The sequence below is a fragment of the Diorhabda sublineata genome, chromosome 4 (assembly GCF_026230105.1).
Source record: "Diorhabda sublineata isolate icDioSubl1.1 chromosome 4, icDioSubl1.1, whole genome shotgun sequence".
Lineage (NCBI taxonomy): Eukaryota > Metazoa > Arthropoda > Insecta > Coleoptera > Chrysomelidae > Diorhabda > Diorhabda sublineata.
In genome coordinates this window covers 16,672,423-16,687,404 of record NC_079477.1, presented here as the reverse complement: position 1 = coordinate 16,687,404, position 14,982 = coordinate 16,672,423, and the positions used below count along the sequence as shown (strand labels likewise).

The following is a 14,982-nucleotide window of genomic DNA, read 5'->3' as shown; positions in this document are numbered from 1 at the left end:
ATCAAATTAATTTCTTTCAATTCGTCATATACCCAAATATAAAGCTTCTTAACTAGCACATGACATTTAAAGTGTTTTTCAATTGTTGTGTGCGATACATGTAACCTCTTCGCAACCAGTTATATGACGCTCCTCTTCAATTATGACTTTAATTTGGTCCTCATCAACATCAACATCAACAGTAGGCCAACCAGAACGTTGCTCATCTTTGAGGGAAATATCTCCAGAACGGAATTTTTTATACCAATTCTAACACGTACACTCTGTTAAGCACTCTGTATCATAAACCCCACATATTTCTTTGAGAACAGCAGCAGCTTTTAAAATGTTCATTTCTGCACTCAATTTAAAATTAACCCACAACTGATAGTCAATGTGATAAATTTCACGTGACAAACGGCAAAGTACAGCACTAACATAAGTTATTCAAAAAATAATGCAAGACTCTCTATCACTAAAAAGCGACAATACTTAGTTGCCAACCTTATATTATGAAGATTAACGCCCAGTACAAGTTTCACTTTTTCTTATACTTTTGGTCCATTGCATTTTAAAGATTTGTAACATGAACAGGTTTCTCTAATTTTCTTATTAATTTTACTCACTGTTCATTGGCTGATAGATCTGTCTGCGTATTTTACATTTAGCAAATCACATAATTATTATCGTTTCAAATCCACATCCTAAGAAAATTTTCGTGCGTCAGGTTTTCTTACAAAACTTTTTTACCTTAAATTTAATGTATCTGACAAAACTTTAATTGATATTTTGATTGACGTTAGATAAGCAACTTGTGCTTTGGGTAGTTTTTTGGCTTTGTCCTTTTTTTAGTAAAAATTATAGTTGATTAAATAACGATTTAGATTGAGAATTTTTTTATACTCCGTTAAAATAATAATGGACCAATTATGCCGTTAGTAAATTCAGTATTAAAGCTTTAAGCTGAGGTATTACAAGGTAAACAGTTCACCTGTGGTACCTGAAGACGATAAATGTTCGAAATTAGCAGAAGATAATATAATTGTGAATATAGAGGTGGTAGTACATAGTATTTGCAGTATGGGAGGATTCCATTCTAACTTTTATTCACTTACTGCAATCAAAGATACTGTTACGAGCTCATTTCCGCCCTGGAGGTGGTCCTGCTTGGACAGAGTAGAATTCAAATATCGGCGAAGGCGCCGCATATGATGAAATACCCGGAATTTGTTTGATCTTTGTTTTTATATAACTTTCTGTAGCCAGCGGTTTATTTACATTGTTTCTTTTAATAATTTCTAGGAAGGCCTATTTATTTATTTGTTTTTTTTTTCTAAATGTATGGAGAATTATTTTTAGATATCCAAAGAGTTTATGTAGAGCAGTTTAGTTCAGTTTAGCAGCAAAGTAATCGAAAAATTCAAATAAATTATTCAAGTTAGTTAAGTGATACTGATAAGTGAATTATTATAAATTAGTTTAGTGTATAGTGTTTAAATCAATTAAGAACGTAAGAGACAGTGTATTAATTCACCGCACGGATATAAATCGTACAAATAAATGAGAAAAGCATTACAATACAATAAAGTGCCGTTTGTATTCCCTTCCTATAAGAGGACAATCAAGCTATGAATATATCGACGAATAATGAATTTCAATAATGCTATAGACAGCCCTAACGATAATGTGTTTCTTTATGCATGTCTCTCGAAAAAGAAGAAGGTCAATATTGGATATACTAAAGTAAGTAGAAAAGATTGTCAAGATTTATCAGTTACAGAAGTGAAAGTATAAATTAGTTATGTATAAAAACGGAAATGAATGTTTTGATAATAAATTCAAGTGTTTACGTGTATTAATGACACAAAAACAAATCAAAAAAGATTATACAATAAGAAGCCTATCAAAATTTAACATGTTTGGCGACATTTTGAGTACTACTTTTTAGTAATGATAAGTTGTCTATATTTAAAGTGAATTAATTTATTCTTGATTTTATCAAGCATATATTCCAACTACAAAAAATATCGCAAAAATTTCAACCGCGACGATATGATATATGAAAATAAATTAGGTTTATGAGTACCATGTGATGGCGTATCGTTGAATACCATAATACGGTTTATTACAAGAAAATGGGGATTCGTTCTGTTTTCCATAATAAAACGATAAATCTCAACCAATTTGTATGCAGAATTCTCCGTTGCCTACACCAAAGATCATGCGCAGATAACAATTTTGTGCCTTATATATTTTATTTATATTTACCAGGCGATACTTGACCTACATTGAAATTCTGCAATTTTACCTAATTGAGGCCAAAAATAAGTTGTCACGAAAATATTTTTTAAATAAGCGCTATCAATCTTTGTAAGAATTACGAATCGAAATTATTTTACAGACTGGTCAATAAGTGTTTTCTAGTTCAAAACTTTTTCGCCTTCTACAAAAAATTTGATTGAGGTAAGTTTTTGAAGAAATGCGATAAAGAATGTAAATAATTTTTCATAAGATGGTTGTTTTTATTTCATTGTGTAGACAAAAATAAAATTTTATTGTTTATTTCAGATTTGAAATATCTGAAATAATTTTTGAGAAAACACCAGTTAATTGTTTCACTTTTGCAATTTTTGCGAGCGGCCCTCAATTTTTCCAAAAGCTTTCTACATGCGATTCCAAATCGAAACATTTCAACCATACTTTTAGGAGAAGAAGAAAAAGTTTTGACCTAGAAAGAATTTGTTAACTAGACCAAAAGTGGCACAATTTTTTAGTTTAGTAGATTATTGTCGAAATTCCTATACCTATGTTGTAGTTAAACTGTTTATGGAAGCTTTTATCTTTTTATTCTTCATTTACTGATATCTGGCATAGTCCCTTTTATCTTGAACATCTTTGAAAAACACATAGTAATCATAGGTTCATCCAATCCCTTATGCTGTTCAACCAGGAATGTTTCTACCAATGAGTCCTTTTCCTTCGATCGCCCCGTACATAATCATCTCAAGAAATTCCTGACATATGTTTCTTCATTGTTTACAAATACCTTCACCTTGTCTGAGGAATTTTAAGTATTCTTGGAACTCAGAGAAAATATAGTCTGTCTGCATTTGGTCCTAAGCTACCAATCTTCTTTCAAAATAACTAAACTATTTCGTTTAATATCGTATTTGCTTGCTTTAAATAAAAAAAATGAAATGCAATTTCTTACACCTTCTTCTATTGGAAAGTTTTATATAGTTCATACGATACTCAGATGCTCTCCAATTTACATAGAGGTTCATAGTAAATCTAAAATTGTTTTCATTTCCAATTGTACCTCAAACCAACTTGTTATATATAAATGACGAATTCGAACGCTTCTCTGAAGACGATAACTTGGTTATCAAAACGCGCGTCAAACAGTGTATTGTGAGTGTAAGACTGAGAAAAAGTAAATTCTGATACTTTTTCTCTAAATTTTTACTGGACTTAGCATGACCATGACCAAAATTCAATAATGAACATACACACAACCGAATTTTTGTGAAATCATTAACTTTTATTACATAAAAATCTTTGTATTTCGGATACAGCGTCATTAATCAAGCCTTTAGCATCCAGCGTCCTCGTTTTAGGATAGTAAGACTTTTGCTATTTTGTTATTTTATTTTACATTTTTATTTAGAATTTAGCTGATATGTCTCTAACATTTAACAAATAACGTAGTGCACTTTCATTTCTTCATGATGGGTTATGATTGAAAAATTGTTTTCGTTGGCATTTCTTTTTTTTGGAAATTTGACACGTGTTGCTACTACGGGTAATAAGACTATCCAAATATAAGATAAGATGTTTCTTGCTCATAACTATATAGAACAATACTTTGAGATTACGCAATAATGATTTTTGGTGAAAAATATTTCAATTTTATTGTCAAAATTCTTGCAGTAAACTTAACGTCCTCATATGAGGACGCTGGGATTGCCCGAGATATAATATCGCATATAGAAAAACAACTATTTCACTTTATTTGAAGTGGTATTAGAATAGATATTATTTATATTTTTTTATTTCAATTTTAGTTTTCATATTCAAAAATATCGAAGAAGTGTCCAAAGGTTTATAAAATTCTAGAGGAAGCTCATTAATATTTACTTTCCGAAGAAATTAAGGCGAATATAATTGCTTTGCCCCCTGAAGTAGATGAATGAACGAACGAAGAAAACTTTGATGAAGAAGAATTATTTTTACCGATTGTCTCAGATATTACAGCATCCATTGAAATTGATCTTAACAAAATAGCGAGGAGAAAAATGATAACGCTAAAATCACATAAATTGGATAAATATAAATCCTAAGTATACTGCAGAAAAGCGCAAATACAGCGAATGATTGTTTGGAGCAAGTAAAGACTATCTCGGTAGATTCAAGTCCAGTTGACAAATTTGAGCAGCTTTTTACTAATGACATCTTTGAACTTATAGTGGTAGAAACAAATTGCTACGCAAAGGAAGTGAGGATAAATCACAACTACTGCGTTACAATTGTCGAAATCAAAAGTTTTTTTTGGTTTCTTATTTCCTCTGGCTATCATAAACTTCCCAGTGAACGAGTATTGCTAAAAGTATAACGTTACTTTTTGTATAACATTATTTCTAAAGTATTTTAATAAAAATTATAAATAAAATTTGACATTGCTATTTTAACTTGAGATAATTTGTAAATAATAAATGTATAAACACAAGTTTCAAAAAAAGTCATTTGTAAATGATTACACATTACATTGGTCCAGCATTTTCAAATGAAGACGGTCCTTTATAGAGCTCATGAAGGATTTTCTTTCAAGGCATTATAAGGGGGCAATACGAATAAATATATTTATAAACAATAATTTTTCTCAAAAAAAAAAAATAACTTGGGCTTTAATGGGCTAATACAAATACAAAAGTACATACTTAAATAAATTCTTTTACTCCCAATGTAACCACATCATAATAAGTTCTCTCACTTCCCAGAGAAAAATAATTGGTTCTATTGTTTATTCTGTTAATATATAATGTTTCCAGAATTTTTTTCTCTTCTATAAAATATCTTGAAATGTTTACCTGCTGAATCGTCGTCTCAATATATATACCGAAACATTTAACTCTATGATCCTTTACTATTTCATCTACATTATTCTTCTTAAATTATGATAAATGTTTTTTACATAACTTCAATAACTCTTTTATGAATAAAACATCTACCATGGCAGTAAGCTAACTATTACATAATTAGTCTGTAAGGAATCTATCATTTGACAGAGAAATTTCTTAAAAACATTTACAGTCATTTGTTCTTGGCATTATTTAGTAGAATTTTGAGCGATTAATAAATCATTTATCTCATACGTTATTAATATCAAACGTAATTGAACAACTACTATTTGGAAATTTTGAGCCAGTAGACAAACTGAAGATCATTTATAAGGAGTTAACTTTGCAAAACTTTTTTTAGAAAATGTCCCTCACTTATATATGTTTCACCCAAATAAAAAAACATGTTTTCTTCTTTTAATGTTTTTCTAATGTCTCTCAAGTATTGCTCTATATTTTTTATAGTTCTTTCCCAATCAAAGTCTAATTCCTATCAAGTTTTTCTCAATTTGTCTCTTCCAAAGTTTAACAAAGTGTCGTCTAATACAAGTTTTTCCAAACTAAGTATATTTGTTTATAAAGAATGTAATTGTACTTTTCTTTCTATTTGTTGATTCATAATAGTCTATGGTAACATGCCGTTCGGCCTGTTATGTTTTTCTTCAAATAATTTGAATATTCCTTTGTTTACTTATTGTGGCTCAGTGGTCATGTGGACCTCCTACTCGTATCGGAAAATTCAAGAAAACCCCCGTTTCGATTCTATCCTCTATCTACATTCTACAACACCTAATTAAGGTTGAAATCAAAGTAAATTTGATGGTGACACGGTTTCTTATATCTTTTTAATTTTGCTTCTAACAAATAGTGCTCAAAAAAATTTCAAATATCTTTTTTCCTTTTATTTCAAGCAAATTGTGTATGCTTATTTCCGTGTGAACTCGTATTTTCTATTTATTTTGGGGAACAGAACGAACAGAATAGAACAGATTTGTGCATGACTATTTTATTCTATAAAATATAAATTTTGTATATGCTAGAACACAAGCTATTTTATATCCAGTTATGTTATGCCTACTCGTTTCATTCTTTAGTAATTTCTATCTGTGTTCCTGTCCCTTCTATTTTTTTTCGCTGTTCTATAGCTGCCAGGTTTTAGTTGGACCACTTAAATATTTTGAATTAATAGTTGTTTTTAATTTTATAACTGCTTTTTATCCCTTGTTCTTTCTTTGATGCGCAGTTAATGCAAATTTTATTACTTTTTAATGAATTTATTATTTGATGAAACCTTTTTTATTGTTCTCAGAAATAAATATTAATTTGAGGAATCGTGTCTGGTGATTCTTTTAACTTCGTTCGTTAAAAAGCTGGTGACGTCCAATTTAATATTAATTGTTCACCTTATGTTAGTACCAGTTATTTATATACTTTAACTGAGGCCGAATACCACTTTCTTAGGAATTGAACTATTTTCATATGCATGATGTAATTGCACCCAGAAATTTAATTTGTAGCATTTTTATCGCACAAATTCAGTTGGTTAATAACACTTTTTATGGCTTAGTATTTGACAACTAATAATTTTATGTGTTATACTAGCAAGACAAAACAAACTAAAATGTTAATTTTTAACCAAAACAATTCACAATTTGCATATCACTATCTGCTGATTGGAATCTTCAGCCCTTTACAATATGATCTTCCAAAAAAAATGATTTTTAGATTTTCTACCCCTAAGGTGGTCAAATAGAAGATGGAAATTTGAATGAGATTTTGAAAGTACAATTTTCTAGTTTTGTGTTAATCTGATGGTAAAAAATAATAGGTATTTCATCACATTCGAACTGATTAAGAAGGGGATGTAAGTTTGTATAAATTAAAAAATGATGAACACAGGAACACACAAGCAGGATTTTTGATATCCAAGAGATCAAGAGCTAAATCTGTACAGTTGAAATCAACCTAACTACTGTTAACTGAATACATTATTGTATATAATGTTAAGAATATTAAATTCGTGATTGTAAATAGACTTAGCCGTTCATTACATAAGTAGATTTAGGAAAGTTGCATATAAATGTGATGGAGAGGTAGTTTTTTAAAATGAAACAAACTCGTTCAATTTTTCATATCATCAGAATTCCTCAGATTTTAACAAGAATAAATTAATAACACTTTTATTTTCCAATCATTGATGCATAATCCCGTACTAGAACTAAAGATGACGCATTAAGACCAGATAAAAAATTTTTTTTCAATTTTTTGTAATTAAAACTTCACATTCAGTAAAAGAGAGAGCAATCACTAATTAATTTAGTGATTACAAAAGGAATGAACAATAGATCGATAATTAATGAAACATCTTTGGTTAACTACAAGGCTTGCAACTTCTTTTATCTTCTTATGTGTCGTCAAATGAGCAGAAATAACTCCTAGCGGGGGTTTCAAAGAGAGAGAAAGTTAGATTGACGGTGATGAAACCACTGCAGCTTGGGATGTTATCTCTTTGATACTGAATATCTTGTAGGCAAAGTCTGCGATTGTTCCCGCTATCATAATATAAATTACTACGGTCCACACGCTGGTTGGATGAGATATTCGGTTTATACAATAAAAGGGGTAGTTTTTGGTGGTTTGATATGATATACCTTTATGTTTTCTGTCAGCACTTCTAGTTTTGGAGTTTACAGTTTGTCGTTCGAAATTTGGACTATTGACCTTTCGTTGGCTCCTATCGACACAATTTCGAAGGATATAAAAAGTAACATTATTTTAGTCTCTAATAAAAATAAGAGAAAAAGTTTAATTTTTTAATGTTTTCATTAAAAAATCTGTCGACCGATATTATTATTTTCGAACTAATATGAAAATTATCGCATACAAATATCGAAATATCAATTTAAAATCTATTTTTATAATACAATAGTGGTTTCCATGTGTTATTACTTCATGAGTTAAAGATAGCGTATTAATTTGTATGAATGAAATAATCTCAAAGATTTAATAACAAAATAAATAAGTATGAATAATAAATTAACTTTTTCCCATATATTATACCTCTACATAATAAAATATAAATTGAATTATATCCAATTTCAATACGTATGTAGGTATATAAATTGTTCTTTGTATCAATATACCAATAAATAAATTGTTTACTCTGGAATTCAGTTTATTGCAGGGATTGATATCAACATTGATATAATATTAGGCGTTAAATAAATAGAAATTCAAAACACAATGGTCATGAAATGAATCTATGTAAAGCTCACAAAAACGTTTTGAATAAAGTATATCATCTGATCTGTTTGTATTTACCCTTATTTTATATACATCAATCATATCGCTAGTTAAGGCCTTGTACACATGAGGGCGTTGGTCTAAACGTAAGTTGTTTACATAACTGCAATAACTCTTTTAGGAATAAAACATCTTCCGCCACCTTTTTTGTTTATTAGTCAATCGGAGAGTTTTTGCTACTTCCATTTAGCGTTAGGTAACAGTTCCTTTACCTTTGAATGGTAAACTGGCATTTACCTATTACTATTACTGTAAGGAATCTATCATTTGACTGAAAAACTTCTCAAAAGCATCAGTTGTCATTTGTTCATGACAGTCTTTGGTAGAATGTTGAGCAAATTCTAACTAGCGTTAATTATTAAATCATTTATCTCCTATAATACTAATGGTAATTCAACACAATGAACAACTATTATTTAGAAATATTAAGCCTGTAGACGAACTGACAAGCATTTGAAACTGCAAAACTATTTTTAGGAAATATCCTGCATTTATCCATGTTTCGCCCAAATAAAAAAACATTTTGTTTCCTTTTCTTAATTTTCCAACGTCTGTTAAGTATTGCTCTATATTTTTTATCGTTCTTTCCTATTTTTTCCTTAGTTCACTTATTGTGACTGTTACTTCTGTTTTAATTATTTGAATAAAGTATATCGTCTGATCTGTTTGCATGTAGCCGTATTTTCATTATAACGGTCCCGTTTTCAGGGCGATTTGAGTTACTAGAGTAGGCATTGCAACATATACATGATCAGACAACGCACGCTTTTGTTGACTGTGTATTTCGCGAACAAGTTCTTTCTCAAAATAGAATCCAGGACATTGGATGTAGAGATACTTATAAAGTTGAAAAACGGAAATACGAGATATGGAGGGTACAGATTGCAAAAACAGAACGTTAAAAAGTTAGCTTGGAAGGAGTTGATAGACACCTTTGGTGGTGAACATAGTACGTTGGAACGGAAGACAACATTTGGTAATTATACAGTTGAGTTTAGACGACAATATGTATTTGAGAAATCCCAAAACACCGTAATTTTATATTGTACTAGACTGAATATTACAATTAGGAAGACGTCTTGTATTTTGGAAACTAACCTAACTAACTTTGTTAAAGTTGATCAGTCTTGTGAAATAATGTTATTTACAAAATACACCAACACCATATGGTATTGCATTGTGTCCCTTTGTGAACAAAGTATTGTGCCGTGTGTTGTCTCTCACAGTTTTGCGTATTTACTTGCTGGAGGTACTTGCCCTGTACTAATAATTTAAGATGCTGTTTGATATCAAGTATTTTCTTTCCTGACACTATCTCATCATTTAGCATTATTTTGTAGAATACGGCCTCAATAATTGACTCAGTGGAATGTATTCCGTCATTTAGAGGTCTGTGGAATATGTCAAAATTCAAAACTATCTTTTTTTTACATTAGAAATTTGCTTTTCTGCGTAAGGACACATTATGTGTTTTGATAGGACGAAAAGATCTTAGATTTACAATTATTGGTGTGGATGCCAGAACGTTAAATGTTTCACCAGATTTTTGTAAAACAACGATTCCTTAAATATTAACAAATCATTACTTATGCCATATGCCCCAATATTAACACACAGGAACCAATAATTTACATCACACGCAACTAGAAGAATGGTTGAAAAGAAATGTTTCTAGTTATGATAAAGAGATCTGGTTTCAGAAGGTAGCATAATTCTTATGTATTTTCCGTCCACTGCTTCTAAGCAACAAGAAAGTTTGTGTAGTTTAGGAATTCTTTGGTATTTCCTTCGACCTCTCTTCTAAGACAGAGGGAATACATATAGGCTTGAGAACTAAGCTAAACATTCTATTTTTGAGATAGTTAAAATGTGACCAACGGCTATTTTTTAGGTGTAGTGAATTCCATGCTGAATTGAATAAAATATCTAGTACATGTCAAATGATTTATATTTATTTTTATGAAATACATTACAGGAAAAGTGGAGACATATTAGATAAAACTTCTCGTACAAGGGACTTAAAGAAACGAACAGCGTTCAAATCTGCAGTGTAGAAAGCAACAGTTCGGTAGAAGAATAAATGAAATTCGAGGATTCACAATCAGCTCCAGCTGAAACCAGTGCTGACAGTTAAAAAACTGAGAACAAATGGTTAAATATTAATTCTGTTGCCCAAGAGTTTATGGATGTTGTCAATAAAAGTGTTAATCTTAAAAAACAAAAAGCTCAGGGTCATCTCTCTCACCCTTCCCAGTTCTACAGTCCATTTTATTACGGGTCCAGTGAATACAAAGTCAATCGATACAGGATTATACCAGTCGAGAGGTTTGGTTTGGTTTGATTAGCCAAGAAGCAATGGACACACTTATTAAATCAGCCTGACCTTTCACCAACCGATAGTGTAATTTCACTGGCAAATCCAATTTTGTTTAACGTGTACGAGGTCTAGCTATTAAATAACGAGACTTTCGCCTAGAGGGCGCCCTAGACGGATGGGGTAAAAAACGAGTGGTGCATTTGGTTTCTAGATATCTTGTCTATGCACGTCCCAAAACAAGTTTCCGTCACTATATTTGTACAGTGACTTGTTTTTTCCTCGTATCGAAAATCATGTGTGACATGTGAAAAACAGGAGCGACGTATCAATCTCAAATTTATCGTTAAATTGAAAAAACTCCGAAGGAATACTATAAATTATCACAAGAGACTTATGGGGGCAATTCTCTATCTCGTGCCCGTGTTTTTGAGTGGTGTAAGCGCTTTATTGAGTGCCGAGAGAGCACTAAAGATGACCAGCGTCCAGGTCGCCCTGTGATTGTTTCAACTCCGGAAACACTGACCAAAATGAACCAAATTGTACGTGCAGATCGTCAAATGAGAATCCAGATGGTTGCCGGAGCTGTAAACGTCGATAAAGAAAAGATTAGAAAAATTTTACACGAGGAATTACACATGACAAAAGTCTGTGCGAAGTTGGTACCAAAAAATCAGACTCCTGACGAAAAGCTCTTGCGACAACGGTTCTGCTCAGATTTCCTTGAAAGGTTAGAAAAAGATCTGCTTTGAAATGGACCCAATTTGAGTCGATGGAAGCGGTAAAGCAAAAAACGGCAGAGCTCCTAAAGGACCGCATCAAAAAAAACTTATAGCACTGCTTCGATCAATATAAAAAACGTATGGAAATATGTGTGGCGAGGGGAGGGGAGTATATTGAAGGGGAGCATTCGAATGTAAAATAATTTTTACAAGATAACCCTTTTCGTAACCAGTCTCGTTATTTAATAGCCAGACCTCGTATAACTAAATTTTATGTAGCTTTGACTTATTCTAATAGTAAATTCAAAATGGAAATACCTAAATGTTACAACGAGTTTTGCTTTAGGTGACACCATATCCATTTTTACCTGTTTACAAGGTGATAAATCACCTTTGATTGAAAAAATTATACTCATACTAGTTTGATTAAGAAACTCTCTGTTTTTAATAATGAATGATGATATTTAATAATAATAATGAACCCGTGGATAGTCTGTCATTTATTAGAGGATGTATTCATCACCTTCCCTATCTTCTTTGCTTACCCAACACAAGTTAACTCTTAAAACTCTATTATTTGACTGGTGTCGATTGAGCAAAACCTCGGCGTCTAGCGCTGTCATGTGTACAGTACAACTTTTTCCTAACGCATAATCAACAGGTCGTCTAATGTCCTCGTGTGTTCAAGGCTTAATGCAAATTATTAAAAATCTGTTTTTGTCGATTCAATTATAGTAAAAAAGTATTGTAGACAATGGAGTTATTCAGATGTTGCATTTGAAAATATTACAAATAATTTTATATTAGATATGCAAACATCGTGAACTACTAGAATTGTATATAAAATCGCATTTCGAATTTCGATTCGACAGCAGTGTGCATTGAAAATTCTGGAATCTATAAATAACACTACTCTTTGCACAAAAACGAAATGAAAATGTCTTTTTTGGCATAAAGCGCGATCAGAGTGGATTTTTTATGTTAAGATAAGGTATGCGGTTAATTTATTGAAGTTTGAAATGTAGAATACAAACTAAAGAAACCTCACATTCTCTGTGAAGCCTACGAAGCATATTTTGACTCACCTGATTGTTGACTTGCAGTACTATTACTACTATATGATTTTTTTAATGGTCATCATATTCAAAATCAAGTTTTTGAATTTTCGGTTTAAATTCTCGCTAAAAAGCTCATTACTAATATGGCGGTGCACTGACGTCAGAACATGGTAAGCTTGTGAATAGTTTACGGCAATAAAAGAACGAACAATGTGGTTGGTTAAACTTGCTCGAAGATATTCAGTGACTTCATATTTGCGAATATCACTTTGATGTAAGTATAAACTGTTATATATTTTTTTTAACTTTATAATAAATAATTCATAACTTCAACAGAATTACTGATACATTGATAATCAAAACAAAGAGAATTAAATAACATTAATCGACGTCATCAAAAGTTCACTATTTAGTGACGTCACCATCTGTTTCCAATTACAAGACAAAATGTTTAAATTTTATGAGTTTCTTCAATTAAATATTATTGTTTTTAAAAAATAATGGGAAAAAATGTTTGTTTCAGAAATTTTTAATACTTTTACAATGAATAAAAATCAATATAAATCTATTTTCCACCAAATACCCTACCATTACGGAACTAACAATTCTGTGCGTAATTATCACAGGACTATACAAACAGAAATATTTTAACTAATATAATTTACATTTTGCACAACAGTTTCTATCGATGAATTTTAATCCTTGCTAAGAAAGTTAAGGGCTACTTAAATTAATCATTTATTATAAATATTTTATGCTTGTGGAGATTACATTCTTACCTACTCTAATTTTGTGTTTATAATTTATAATTCTAAATTGATCATTTTAGTAATTCACTTATATATATATATATATATATATATATATATATATATATATATATATATATATATATATATATATATATATATATATATATATATATATATATAATTCACTAATATGAGCTATCAGTCATTTTCAAATAAGCTATTCAATGTCCTCCAAAAAAATAAGGGTGACGTGGCTTTGGACATGGTTTTGAATTGTCTATAGCAGCTGAAAATGTCATTCTGTACAATAAATATCTACGAGTTTTACATGTTATGTATTGGATTATTTTGTTTATTCTTAAAAACACAGTGAAATATTTATTTAAGCATAGAAAATATAGAGGGGTGTGCCCAAATAATTATAATTTGAAAACCAACATCTGTCAAATATTGAGCCAACAGGTTGTATTTCATTCTTTGAAAGAAATTGCACGTGATCTATTTTACTGACAAGAAATTAATGTCTATCTGTGTTTTACCTAAAATGAATAAATGCGATGTTTATGTGTATTTAAAAAAACTTAGTATATCATAAGCATAAAATATAAGAGAATTTAATTTTAAATTGAGATGAATTACGTAAATATTTTTGTTTTAACCGTTTTCATAAAGTATGTTGTTTGGTTAGATCATAAAATAGCCAGCTGATCATTCAGCTGGTGGATTTCAAATACTAGTTTTATGGCATTTTTGGCGTTCCTAAAAATATTCTTTCGCATCTGTTAGAAAATTTCATGCTTCGGCAAAAATAAATACACTATAAATTTTCAAAACCGTAAAATTTAATATACATCTATGCGATAAAAACAAGGAAATTTTATACAAAAGTTAAAAATATACTTTCAAATATAAAAAATGTGTTAGCACGAATAATTTTAAGCAAACATTCAGCTTACTTTTAGTGACATTTCGCCTAAAATACCAAAACACAACGACAGTTAATGTTCAATTTTCGAGTTAAGCGCGAGAACGAGTCACTATACGCGAACTTATTCCTCCTTCCCTACTCACCAAAGTTTTTGCTTCACTGCGGAACACGGGAACAACCAAATCGCCGGCAACTTATAAGTTCGACGTGTGCTGCCTTTGGAAGCTGTTGTTGCTATGGATACAGCCGGGTATCCTTGTGCCTAGCCATCTACTAGCCACTAGACGAAAGTCGTGATTTTCCGGAACGTCAATAAATAGAAGAAACCTAAGAATTCTGTATCAACAAAGCAGTACGATCGATATCATTTGTGAACATTTTATAATTAATGTATCTTTCTGTTGAATAAATATTCGAGTCTTTTGATATTGGTTATATCATTTTAATGAGAGCTGTTATTTGGAATAAATAAATTATATGTATATAATCGTATCTATTATGAACAAATAGCAAAAATGTCGATTGTGTTTAATAAATGATCAAAAATTTCATACTTCTTACTCTGTGGAAATTCATGTTGCTAATTATAAAAAAAATTCGCTTACGAGGTGTGATCGAATATACTGTGAATAAATTATGAACCGAAATATGGCAAAAATTCTCGAAGTCTTGGACATTAATAAATGGAATACTACCGATCTTATTGAATAAATACTGTTGAACTAACAAGTTCGCTATGCAAATTCTTTTCTCTATCATATAAAAGAGTCTCTTCCCTGAAAATTGGAGACTTGCTCGGGTTCAACTCA

General features: G+C 30.6%; 1 protein-coding gene across 1 annotated transcript in view; it reads right to left on the bottom strand.

Moving 5' to 3' along the window:
• LOC130442593 (diacylglycerol kinase 1) overlaps positions 1 to 14,358 on the bottom strand; it is a 358,993-nt gene extending 344,635 nt beyond the window's left edge. Inside the window, exon 1 of the mRNA XM_056776853.1 lies at positions 14,202 to 14,358. The gene's annotated coding sequence lies outside the window, so the exon portion shown is untranslated. The remainder of the gene's footprint in view (positions 1 to 14,201) is intronic.
• Between the last annotated feature and the right edge of the window lie 624 nt (positions 14,359 to 14,982).